At 46.0% G+C, this 13,295-nt stretch overlaps 1 protein-coding gene across 6 annotated transcripts in view; it reads left to right on the top strand.

Annotated features, from left to right (window-relative positions):
* The first annotated feature begins 107 nt into the window (after nucleotides 1-107).
* Nucleotides 108-13,295, top strand: part of KLC4 (kinesin light chain 4) — a 78,647-nt gene continuing 65,459 nt past the window's right edge. For 5 of the 6 annotated variants that reach the window (XM_081854729.1, XM_081854728.1, XM_081854724.1 and 2 more), the window contains exon 1: nucleotides 217-366. The gene's annotated coding sequence lies outside the window, so the exon portion shown is untranslated. The other variant, XM_081854727.1, reaches the window with a different exon arrangement.

The raw sequence follows: 13,295 nt of genomic DNA, 5'->3' as shown, positions 1-13,295 counted from the left end.
GGACACGGGACATGACTCCTCCTTTCCCTCGTTTCTGCGAAGGAAACTCAACTGGCGAGGCTTGACGGGTTAAGTTTCGCGGTCACCTGACCGAAAACTCTCCGCCCCCTCTCCGCGCCCTTAAGAGATAGGGAGGATCTCCCTATGCGCGTCCTGCACCATGTTGGATTTAAAGGGGCCGCGGCAGGATTGGGAGGAGCTTAGAAGGAGGTTTGTTTTCCCTTCCAGTCGGGAACGGCCGCCGGCGCCGCCTCGTTGGAGGGGGAGGGGGGGGGAACACCGGCGGCGAGGAAGTGATAGCGCGAGCCATTTGCGCATGCGTGGCTAGCCATCCATCCTACGAGGCTGTTCCTGAAAAAGCAGCAGGTAGGAGCTTTGGTTGCCTTTCTTTCTGCCTTTTCGGAATACGGCGATTGGTTTTCATAATGGATATGCCCCCCCTCCAATCTCTGGCAGAGTGTTTTCGTTGCAGCAGGGTGGTCCTGCCGCAAAGGGGGGGGGGGTAGGCCTCAGAGGGGTGGTCTGCCTGCTGGCGGGTGGGCCAGCGACTGCTTGCAAGGGGGGGGGGGAAATGCCAAGAGGCAAGACTGCCTCTGATCTGGGAGCCCCCACTTTCACCTTCTCCCCTACCCACCACCCACCAGCCTTAGGGGCATGGCGTTCAAACTCTGCACATGCTCAGGAACACTGCTGTCTGTCCCCTGTGTTCCAAGGTTGAGTGCTGCCCGTGAAATACGGTTGCTGGGATCGAGCCCTGTCACTGTTTCAGCCCCGATTTCCAAGCTGGCGGTACCTCAGATGTGTCTGCCGGGTTCTCTCTTCCCCTCATTGCCAATGGCTCATGCCTGACTCACTTGCAAAGGGTTGTTGCGTTTGTTTGTTTTCGGCTTCGGTAGGGCTGTGGCTCTCTGCTGCGCTGGCAAAGCAAAAGACTCTGCTCCAGGCTAATAGAAGATAGAAGGGCAGATGCCCAGGATTCCTGCCACTCCTTTACTGACAGCAGTTGTGTAGGCTGCCAGAGGAAAACGCTTTTCTTTCTATCTCAGTCTCCTATTTGGGCTTAGTCTTCACTGATCACAAGTTGCTTCCTGACCTGACCAGGAAAATTGGTTCAATGCAGCTGCTGGGGCAGATACCAGGTTTGCTTTGGGAGTGGGAGCCACAGTGATGCCTTACAAGGCTTATTTCTTATATTGTGGCTGTTTATTCTCTGTTGTGGTGTTATCTCCTCCTCTGATTCAAAGCTGCCCCTATCAGCGTGGATTTATTTGCGTAAAATCTGACTTACTTGGCTGCAGTCGTACGTCACACTGAAGTCAGAGGGTCTTGCTTCCCATAAACATGTTTAGGATTATGCAATTAAGAGTGGCAGCTGCCTTAGCTGATGATGGGTTTCAGATTCTTGATTTGGGAGCAGCCGCTACCGAGTTGAGTTCTGCCTTTCTTTAGGAACTGTGGAGCAAGGGTGTTTCATTTTCACAAGAGTCTTCCTTACCCATTTTCCTTTCTTCTACTTTTTTAATGCCAGAGAACTGTTTAATACATGTGGCATGTTTTGCTTAGCTGGGATGTGGTTAAAAGCCCTCTGATGCAACATTCTGTAATGGTCCTACCACTTTCCAATTCCTGTCCTGTTTTTACAAAGAATTTAGGACTGTCTGGGCTCTCTGCTGCCTTGTGCTTTTCCCTCAACTCCCACCTAAATAGGCTGCTGGGTTCCTGTCATCCTCTTGTTAATCATTCAGATGTCTGATGCTGTTTTGAACTCTGAAACCAGCTCTGGGAAACTGGGAGGAGCTGGCATGCTTGTTCTTAGTTTCAAGGTCTGCTGTGTATGTGGCACTGACCTGCTATTTATAATCATGATGCTATCTCACCGTTCGGCTGTGGGCTGTGGCCTCCTGCAACAGGGAATTTAATGGATTATTTGATGCGACTTCAAGCATTTCTTTTGCAAAGGACTGAGGTCACACCCGCAACATACATTCAAGCACATTTATAGCATATGGCTTTCCCCAAACAATCCTGGAAACTTGTTTACCCCTCGCAGAGCTGCAATTCCCAGCACCCTCAACAAACTACAGCTCCCCGAATTCTATGGGGGAAGCAAAATGTAACCTGAGTTACTGCTGCAATTCTAGGCAGAGTTAGATGTACCTAGTTACAGTACATGTGTTGTATGTCTGAGTGAAATACCGGTAGTTGGTATTGCTTTACTTGAATGAGTCTTTTCTCTAAATTATTAGGTGCACTGGATCTGCACTGGGAACATCCATCTACCACAGCGTTTTAGTGTATTTAGAGTTTCTGCAGATAGATATATTGAACATGAATCACGATCAGTTGTGTCAAAGGGCCACATGATTAAGAGTCTCACACTGTGGCCAGTTGATAACCTGGCTCATGCTTCTCCTAAAGATTAAGTGTTTTGTGTTGGTGCCTCTATTCAGTGCTTTTTTTCTTAAAAAAAAATGTTTAAGCGTACTCTTATTTTGACTCAAGAAAATCACTATTTTATACTTCAAATCAGGAAAAATAAATACAGTAAATGAACAAAAGTCACAAAATGTTTAGGGGTATGTGTTCCCCTACGTCCCCCTAGAAAAAAAAGCACTGCCTCTCTTGTTATAAACTTCTAATCTGAAGATGATACTTGGCTAGGAAAGACGGGGAGAACGTTTGGCAGGCTGAATTTATTTTCTGAAAGGATAGTGTTTGTTGGTTATATTTACTGATGAACTGATAAATGTACTATTTGACAGCAAAATCAATGTCCTGTTTGTGCTTTGGTAACTCAACAATATTTTTAAAAGATTGCTTCAGGGAGTACAAATATAGGTGAAGGAGCCCAATTTTAAACAAACTAGTATTGCAGAATATGAATTGTCCCTAAATGATGTTCATCTGAAGCCATTTAGCAGTTGGTGAATGGCTTCAAAAGACATGACATTTTGCTCTAATACAAAAAAAACCCCTTAACACTTTTGTTCACTTATGGGGTGGTATATTAACATCTGGATACTTTGCAGTTTGTTGGCCTCTTTTTGCCTTTGTTACTGGCAGATGTTATAACATGGACATCAGGTCTTGTTAAGCCTTTGCGTATGTATTTTCCCCTCCTTTTTAAAGAGCATTTATTATTTCGGTATCATGTCTTTTTCTACATGTGTGTTTAATTTAAAAAAACCCAGAAACCTGGTATTGCAAAAGCACACAGGGAAAACATTTCACTTAGCAATAGGAAAGGTAGCAAGGTGGTTGCCTGTATTCCTTGGTTTGTAGTTTTTGGAGAGAGGATCAGTAGGAGAGCAGCATAATGCTATGTGTGTTTAGCCTGAATCAAAATAAAAAAATTCCTTCCAGTAGCACCTTAAAGACCAACTGAGTTAGTTCTAGGTATGAGCTTTCGTGTGCATGCACACTTCTTCAGATACACTGAAACAGAAGTCACCGGACCTTTCTATATAGTGAGAAGGTGGGGAGGGGTATTACTCAGAAGGGTGGTGGGAATGGGTGATTGGCAGATAGCTGCGATGAGCCTGTTGACGACTCTTAACGACTGCAATAGGTCTAACAGGAAAAAGCAAGGGGTGAGAAGGTGAAAAATGGCTTTGTCATGTATAATGAGATAAGAATCCAATGTCTTTGTTCAAACCAGGTCTCTCCATAGTTTTAAGTTTGGTGATAAGTTGCAATTCAGCAGCTTCTCTTTCCAGTCTATTTCTGAAATTCCAGACCCAAAAAAGAAAATAACAGAACACCTCTAGCCATCACATACAGCCCCCAAGTTAAAACAGTACAACGCATCATCAGAGATCTACAACCTCTCCTGGACAATGACAGTTCTCTTTCTCAAGCTCTGGGAGGAAGACCTTTCATTGCCTACAGACAGCCACCCAGTCTTAAACAACTCCTAACCCACAATAATACTACAACCAGACCTAACACGGACACTGGCACCAGAGCCTGCAATAAACCCAGATGCCAACTTTGCTGCCACATACACCCGGACAACACCATTACTGGCCCCAACAACATCACACATACCATCTCGGGACTATTTAATTGCTCATCGTCTAACATTGTGTATGCCATAAAATGCCAACAGTGTCCTTCAGCTCTCTATATTGGACAAACAGGCCAGACCTTACGCCAAAGAATAAACGGACATAAATCCGACATCAGGAACCACAAGACAGAAAAACCAGTAGGAGAACACTTCAATCTCCCAGGACATTCTATACAAGATCTCAAAGTAGCTGTTCTATTACAAAGGAATTTCAGAAATAGACTGGAAAGAGAAGCTGCTGAATTGCAACTTATCACCAAACTTAAAACTATGGAGAGACCTGGTTTGAACAAAGACATTGGATTCTTATCTCATTATACATGACAAAGCCATTTTTCACCTTCTCACCCCTTGCTTTTTCCTGTTAGACCTATTGCAGTCGTTAAGAGTCGTCAACAGGCTCATCGCAGCTATCTGCCAATCACCCATTCCCACCACCCTTCTGAGTAATACCCCTCCCCACCTTCTCACTATATAGAAAGGTCCGGTGACTTCTGTTTCAGTGTATCTGAAGAAGTGTGCATGCACACGAAAGCTCATACCTAGAACTAACTCAGTTGGTCTTTAAGGTGCTACTGGAAGGAATTTTTTTATTTTGTTTTGACCATGGCAGACCAACACGGCTACCTATCTGTAACTGTTTAGCCTGAAGTTAGACTTAGGAATTGCCTAGGATGGCAGCCTTAGCATGGATGGTAGTTGTCTAGCTGGGTCAATGATCTATCTTGGAGTAAGCTTCATAAGCACATGTTAGCAATACATTATGAAGAGTTCGTGTTTCTCAGACAAAGGATTAATGTAGCAGAAGTTGCTAGACATTTCTTAGACACCTTGTACACATCTAAAAATATTATTGTTATAGTGATTGAAATACATACCTTGATGCAGTTGTTCCAGCACACATACCAAACTATCCTATTTAGGATAGTTCTATTCTTTTATCTCAGATTAAAACGGTAGGTTGTAGAATTTGTGTATTCAGAACACCTTTCCTGTGTAAAAAAAAAGAAAAGAACATGAAGCACTTGGAGCACAGTGAAATGACACTGGCTATGACTTAATCATAGATCCGCTGTCAGTTTGGATTATACCGATTTCTACTTTCATGTGATCTATTCGAAAACATTCTCGAGCTAACTTTTCTTGGACAGTAACGATAAATGGTTTGGACAACGAATCAAGACATGTTCAATATAGGCAGGTTTTAATCAATTGGACAGCAGCCTTCAACCTTGCCTGACACAGGACAAACTTTTAAACCTCAACCTCAAACAAGGAATACTCCTCTATGTGCTTCTAACTGCCGTCTACTAGTAGTTAAAAGTATGTCTATAAGTAACTTCTGATTTACAGTAAAAGCAAAATTAACCAGGGCTCATCACACTGAATATCCCATTGGGAAGGGTTTGTTAGGTTATTCCTTGCATTCTTCCCATTCTTGCTCTTCAGATAATTGTTTCCAAAGCAGCTCACAAAGGCATAAGAAACAGGCCCTCACCAGACTCACTACTGGAAAAAAACAAGATGCACAAGAAAAGAGGAGTGTAAGAAAAAGGTAGAGATTAGTTCTTCAAGGCCAGAATGAAGTCGTAAGCTATGTATGGGTATTTGTATTTGGTTCAGGCCCAGCTGATCTTCCCCTTCCTGGTGTTTTTGCTTGTTCCTTGGCTGCTGGATGGGACCAGAGTGTCCTTTACCCCTGGTTCTGTAGTCCCAGGGACAACTGGCAGTGGGAGCTAGATGCCCTTTCTTGCAAGGAAGGGAAAGCAAGCCCCAGTGGAGGCTGGCGTGCCAATTTCAGTCTGCCTTCAGTCAGTCCCAACTTGGCTGACTTCTTTCTTCTAAGCCAGTGATGGCCAAACTTGACCCTCCAGCTTGTTTTGGGACTACACTTCCCATCATCCCTGACCACTGGTCCTGTTAGCTCGGAATGATGGGAGTGGTAGTCCCAAAACAGTTGGAGGGCCAAGGTTGGCCATCACTGTTCTAAGCAGTCCAGGGGTAGCACAGGCAACCAGCTTCACCCTTAGTGTCAATTTTGCTTTTGTTGATTTTAGCAAGGAGGAAGATAGGCAAAGCCAATGGATTCTGGTTTTGTACCCATCAGTGTCTCTGGCTCCACCTGCTGTTGGCCTCCCTGCCTTCCACCCTGTCATTACCGGCAAGCTCTTTGCAGTTGTTCGTTTTCTAACAAATAGATGGGGCCAAGCTGATCTTCCCTTGGCTTGAGTACAATCCCTCCATAGCCCTTGACTATGACATGGAGCCCATTTTCCTTAGACCCCTAGAGTAACTTGCTTGTGTTCCCTCCTTCAGAAATGAGTAGTCCCTCTCCTTTCTCCAACTAGATGACTGGTCATTGCCTAAGAATCTTTTCCCCTGAAGAAACTATCCTGTCTTATTTGAGAGCAATTAATTTGTCCGGGTCTTAATCTTCGTATATTAAGAAGCAATGATAGGGCTATATACTAAGATTATCCATGGCTAAATTGTCTTGAGCACATACCAGGTACAATGGCATGTAATTAAGAGGATTAAAGTGCAAGTAGTTTGGTGCTTAATGAAGGTTCAGGAAAACACTGTCTTTCGGAGTGCGGAGAATGCCGAGATTAGTGGTGCTGAAGTTGGACAATAATAATAATAAGATAATTATAATTTATTATTTATACCCTGCCCATTTGACTGGGTTTCCCCAGCCACTCTGGGCAGCTCCCAACAGAATGTTGTTGTTGTTGTTGTTTAGTTGTGTCCGACTCTTCGTGACCCCATAGACCAGAGCACGCCAGGCACTCCTGTCTTCCACTGCCTCCCGCAGTTTGGTCAGACTCATGTTTGTAGCTTCGAGAACACTGTCCAACCATCTTGTCCGCTGTCGTCCCCTTCTCCTAGTGCCCTCAATCTTTCCCAACATCAGGGTCTTTTCCAGGGAGTCTTCTCTTCTCATGAGGTGGAGTATTGGAGCCTCAATTATTATTAATATTCCCACAAAATAATTAATAATAATTTAATAAAAAGTGATAAAAACTAGAATCTCTAGTTCTTCCCGAAGTTGAGGAAGGAGAGACTGTTCCATAAGCTGCAATTCTGTATGCGGTTACCTGGGAGTAACTCAGTGAGGCTTACTTCTGTATGCAGACACAGAATTGCGTTTTATATTTCCTAGTTTTAGAAATCCTTACAGATGTACTAGGCTACAGTACCCAATTTAAAGTCTTCCACGCGCTAAACATGAGCCCTGTTGGCTGGAAGAGTGGAGTACTAACATTTAATTCAGTGGGGAAAAGGGATGATTCAGCTGTGGGGAGTTTGGGAAAGTGCTTTCATATATAGTGGCAGCTTCATCATTGGAGGCACTCTCTAGTCTGCTGGTTAAATGGTTGCACAAGCACAAAGCAATTAGACTGCTGTAAATTGATGTTTGCAAAAGCTGACCTTCCTAAGGAGGCTTGGGTAGTTGCTAGGCGAGGTACAAAAAGAGACTGAAGGAGAAGTGATCTTAGAAAGGGGCGAGAACAAAATAAAGTAACACTCTACAGAGAAAAATCTTTCCATGGACACTAGCTCACCCTTTGCCAGTCCGGTGCTCTCTAGATGAACTACAACTCCCATCAGCCCTTGGACTTTTTGAAAAGGGGGAAACTAAGTATGGTTGTGCTCATTTGTCTTCTTTTTCCTTTGCTGCCCGTGGAAGGGCTTATTGAGAGAGAAGCACCCGGCCCATTTGCGTCCTCTTTGCTTTACTTCCCACTGGTCTCATGGAGCAACAATAGGCAGCTGCTCTAGCTATGGAGTAATTTTTGGAAAGTGTGCATTGTGTGGAGTAGTACAGGAGAAAGTTCAGCATCCACCCTTGTTGTTGTTTAGTTGTTTAGTCGTGTCCGACTCTTCGTGACCCCATGGACCAGAGCACGCCAGGCACTCCTGTCTTCCACTGCCTCCTGCAGTTTGGTCAAACTCATGCTGGTAGCTTCGAGAACACTATCCAACCATCTCGTCCTCTGTCGTCCCCTTCTCCTTGTGCCCTCCATCTTTCCCAACATCAGGGTCTTTTCCAGGGAGTCTTCTCTTCTCATGAGATGGCCAAAGTATTGGAGCCTCAGCTTTAGGATCTGTCCTTCCAGTGAGCAGTCAGGGCTGATTTCCTTCAGAATGGAGAGGTTGGATCTTCTTGCAGTCCATGGGACTCTCAAGAGTCTCCTCCAGAACCATAATTCAAAAGCATTAATTCTTCGGCGATCAGCCTTCTTTATGGTCCAGCGCTTTGTTGGCAAGGTGATGTCTCTGCTTTTTAAGATGCTGTCTAGGTTTGTCATTGCTTTTCTCCCAAGAAGCAGGAGTCTTTTAATTTTGTGGCTGCTGTCACCATCTGCAGTGATCATGGAGCCCAAGAAAGTAAAATCTCTCGCTACCTCCAACCACTCTTATTTTGTTTTATTTTGTTGCTGGCCAGCCATGTGGAGCAGTAGGCAAACAGCTAGTTTAAAAATAATGTGTGCATTTGGGTGGGGTGGGGGAAATCACAGAGCTCACCTATTGCTTTCCTGCCTGCCAGTTTTATGGCAGCAGCTGGCTGAGGGACTTTTTTTTTTAATGTGTGTGTGGAGGAAGAAATGCACCGATCATCCTGTTGCTGCTTTGTTTGTTTTGCTGGCCTGCAGCACCCAACATGGCCACGGACATAATCACAGGGCGCTGCTGGCCATTGACAGACAGCATGTTGTTGCTCTGCCTTCCATGGGCGGCCACCAGAAAAGATGCTGCTGCCTTCCATAACATTTGTTATGTTTACTGCCTTCCATAACATTTCACTAGCTGCTGCGAGTGTGTATCCGACCTGGGCTGCTGCTCTTCCAACTAATTATATCTCTTGGTTCTTCCTTGTTTGTTGTTCCTTTGTGTTGCTTGCCAATCCAGCTGCTGTGCTTTGCCTTTTCAAACTGTGGGTCTCTGCAGCTTGTATAGCAATAGCCTGTTACTTTAACTAGCGCGCGGTAGGCAACTGAATGGGGGCATGCCACAGTAGGGTTGTCCTCATTGCAGCTGAAAAGCTGCCCCCACTTCATGTATTGCTGGATGTTGCAAATTACCTCCTGCAGATTGTCATGCAAGAATCCTCTGGTGTATCCTTCCCTTTCGGCTCTGTCTGTATATTTGTGCTTGCTTAAATAAAATTACACCAGAAGAATACCACTGTTAAAGGACATGTTCCTGGTGTGGTTTTTTTGTTTTTTTGGATGTGTGAGTGTGTGTCAGTTGTATAGATTGCTTTGCTGTAAACAGACTTGAATGTTTTAACAGGTATACAGTGGTACCTCGGGTTAAGTACTTAATTTGTCCCGGAGGTCCGTTCTTAATCTGAAACTGCTCTTAACCTGAAGCACCACTTTAGCTAATGGGGCCTCCTCCTGCTGCCGCGCCACCGGAGCACGATTTCTGTTCTCATCCTGAAGCAAAGTTCTTAACCTGAAGCACTATTTCTGGGTTAGCGGAGTCTGTAACCTGAAGCCTATGTAACCTGAAGCGTATGTAACCTAAGGTACCACTGTAATTTGATGTAGGTTTACTCTGCGATAGTAGCATGTTCACGCCAATTCCTACCTGAAACAGTTGTTGTTGTTTAGTCTTGTCCGACTCTTTGTGACTCCATGGACCAGAGCACACCAGGCACTCCTGTCTTCCACTGCCTCCCACAGTTTGGTCAAACTCATGCTGGTAGCTTCGAGAACACTTTCCAACCATCTCGTCCTCTGCCGTCCCCTTCTCCTTGTGCCCTCCATCTTTCCCAACATCAGGGTCTTTTCCAGGGAGTCTTCTCTTCTCATGAGGTGGCCTAAGTATTGGAGCCTCAGCTTCAGGATCTATCCTTCCAGTGAGCACTCAGGGCTGATTTCCTTCAGAATGGATAGGTTTCATCTAAAACAGTACCACTGTTATTCTGTATGGAGTGGAGGTATATTATCTGCATCTGGGCCTGTGAGATCTGCACTGTCAGCATGGGTGTTGATGTGTGGAAAATGTTCAACTCAGACACTAACAACAAATTAGCCCTTTGTACCTCTGGGGGATTCACAGCATTGGTCTGAACACAGCCACCCCTGTTTCGAACTCTCCTCATAGACTGTGTCAAGAGGGGTCTTGAGAGTGGAAGCAAAGGGATTTTCGCTGGTGCTATCTGTTGACATAGGAGCAGTGCTTCATAGTGGGGGGGGGGAGAAATCAGTATTTGTGAAGTGGCCTAAGTAGATTGCTTGCATCCGAAGACCAGAGTTCGTATGAGATTGTCTTGAAACAACCACGGGTATGAGAAGCCAAGGATTTTAAACCTGCATGTGTCTCTTGTTCAAAGAGTAAATGATGTTGGCATCTGTCTTGAGATACAATGGAGGGCAAAATGCTGTGTTAGCAGCACCAAAGTGACTTCTCTGGGGTGCAAGTCTGGACAGTGTGTAGTGAGGTCCTGGGCTGCACAAACGTCAAGACTCCCCCCTCGGCCTCACTGATTATTATTATTTTATGAGATCTATATACCACCCTACATCAGGTCTGTTCACAACATAAAATCTGGGACAAAGTCCCTCCTGCAGAATGATATGGTCCAAAGGAAGGCAGAGCAATACGTTTGGGATCAGCTTGGTTGCAGGAGTTGCCCAAAGAAGTCATGCAAGGCGCCATCCAACCGTCTTAGCTTCAGGGGTCAGCAGACTTTTTCAGCAGGGGGCCGGTCTACTGTCCCTCAGACCTTGTGGGGGGCTGGACTATATTTTGGGTGAAAAAATGAACGAATTCCTATGTCCCACAAATAACCCAGAGATGCATTTTTAATAAAAACACACATTCTACTCATGTAAAAACACCAGACAGGCCCCACAAATAATCCAGAGATGCATTTTACCGTATTTTTCGCCCTATAGGACGCACTTTTCCCCCTCCAAAAATGAAGGGGAAATATGTTTGCATCCTATGGGATGAATGCAGGCTTTCGCTGAAGCCTGGAGAGCGAGAGGGGTCGGTGTGCACCGACCCCTCTCGCTCTCCAGGCTTCGCGGACCTCTCCTCAAGCAGCAGGAGCGCTCCCGCTGCTTGCGGAGAGTTGCCTGCATGCTGAAGCCTGCGCGCGCTGAGCTCAGCGCGTCCAGGCTTCGCGGACCTCTCAGCAAGCAGCGGGAGCCAGCGCTGGGCTCCCACAGCTTGCAGAGAGCTGCCTGTTTGGGGACTGGGGTCAGGGGAAGCTTGGGCCTCCCCCGCCCCAGCCCTGCGCCTGGGGGGGGGAAAAATAATTTTTTCCCCTTTATTTCCCCCCCAAAAAACTAGGTGCGCCTTATGGGACGGTGCGTCCTATAGGGTGAAAAATACGGTAAATAAAAGCACACATTCTACTCATGTAAAAACACACTGATTCCCGGACTTAGTTTGCCTACCCATGGTCTTAGGGACTCCACTCCAGATTTGTGTAAGCATTTACTCCTTAGCCTTCTCTTGAAAATATCCTGCAAGATAGTGGAAGTTTAGGATCAGAGTTTTCCTTCCCCTAGATGGGCTACCTTCCCAAGTTGATGAGCCCATTCTGCCCCTCACTTCCCTCTACAGCACATGCAGAAACCTTCTCCTTGGCTGTTGGACCCGTATTGGTCTCATCCAGTCAATCTGCCGGAGTCTTGTCATGTAGGAGAAGTCCCCAACTCACTGGCAGTTTCCATCCATTACAGCTGGTTCAGCCAGCTAGCTGAAGCCGTTTCCCAGGGTGTGGACGCTGTCACATTAATGGAGTAAATACCACCCAACTGGTCTTTTGAGTCTCACAGATGGACACTGTACTGCAAGAATGAGGAGCCTGTGGCCCTCCAGATGTTGTTGGACTCCAGTTTCAGCCTTAAGCCCCTTTTTTCTCCTCTTCCCCACGTTTGCTGTTTGGATAGAATTGTATATGAAGTGTGCAAATACTGGCCATGGGAATAAATCACAGTGGGGGGAAATAGCTGTGTGCTATAGGAAACAGTAGGGATGTGGGTGGCACTGTGGGTTAAAACACAGAGCCTAGGACTTGCCGATCAGAAGGTTGGCGGTTCGAATCCCCACGATGGGGTGAGCTCCTGTTGCTCGGTCCCTGCTCCTGTCAACCTAGCAGTTCGAAAGCACGTCAAAGTGCAAGTAGATAAATAGGTACCGCTCCGGCGGGAAGGTAAACAGCGTTTCCGTGCGCTGCTCTGGTTCGCCAGAAGCGGCTTAGTCATGCTGGCTACATGACCCGGAAGCTGTACGCTGGCTCCCTCAGCCAATAAAGCGAGATGAGCGCCGCAACCCCAGAGTCAGTCACGACTGGACCTAATGGTCAGGGGTCCCTTTACCTTTACCTTATAGGAAACAGTACCAGCTTTTAGCTTTTATGAAGAGAGTAAATTGGTAGATCCAGGTGAGGCTTTGGGAGTAATGGTGCTGAAATGATCATACTGTGATAGTATTAGCCTTTTGCCACTTGTATATGCTCTGAAAGAAATGTAATACTTGACTTTAATAATAATAATAATAATAATTTATACCCCGCCCTCCCCAGCCAAGGCCGGGCTCAGAGTGGCTTACAAGCAATAATAAAAACAAGATGAATGATTACAAACTTAAAAACAAAAATAAAATACAACATTAAAATAATGGAACATTAAAATATTAAAATGTAGCCTCATCGCAGGAGGAGAAGGAAAAGAAAGAAAGAAAAAAAGAGAGAGAGAGGGAGGGAGGGAGGGAATCAAATTGGCTCCAAGCCAAAGGCCAGGCGGAACAACTCTGTCTTACAGGCCCTGCGGAAAGAAATCAGATCCTGCAGGGCCCTGGTCTCATGAGGCAGAGCGTTCCACCAGACCGGAGCCAGAGTTGAAAAGGCCCTGGCTCTGGTCGAAGCCAATCTAACTTCCTTAGGGCCCGGGACCACTAGGGTGTTGTTATTTATGGACCTTGAGGCTCTCCGTGGGGCATACCAGGAGAGGCGGTCCCGTAGGTACGAGGGTCCTAGGCCGTGAAGGGCTTTAAAGGTCAAAAGCAGCACCTTAAATCTGACCCTGTACTCCACCGGGAGCCAGTGCAGCTTGAAAAGCACTGGGTGAATATGCTCCCATGGCAGAGACCCCGTGAGGAGCCTCGCTGCAGCATTCTGCACCCGCTGGAGTTTCTGGGACAGCTTCAAGGGCAGCCCCGCGTAGAGCGAATTACAGTAGTCAAGCCTGGAGATGACCGT

The sequence above is a fragment of the Podarcis erhardii genome (assembly GCF_964252035.2).
Source record: "Podarcis erhardii genome assembly, chromosome: 3".
NCBI lineage: Eukaryota > Metazoa > Chordata > Lepidosauria > Squamata > Lacertidae > Podarcis > Podarcis erhardii.
The sequence above is the reverse complement of the archived record's forward strand: the minus strand, read 5'-3'. Positions and strand labels throughout refer to the sequence as shown.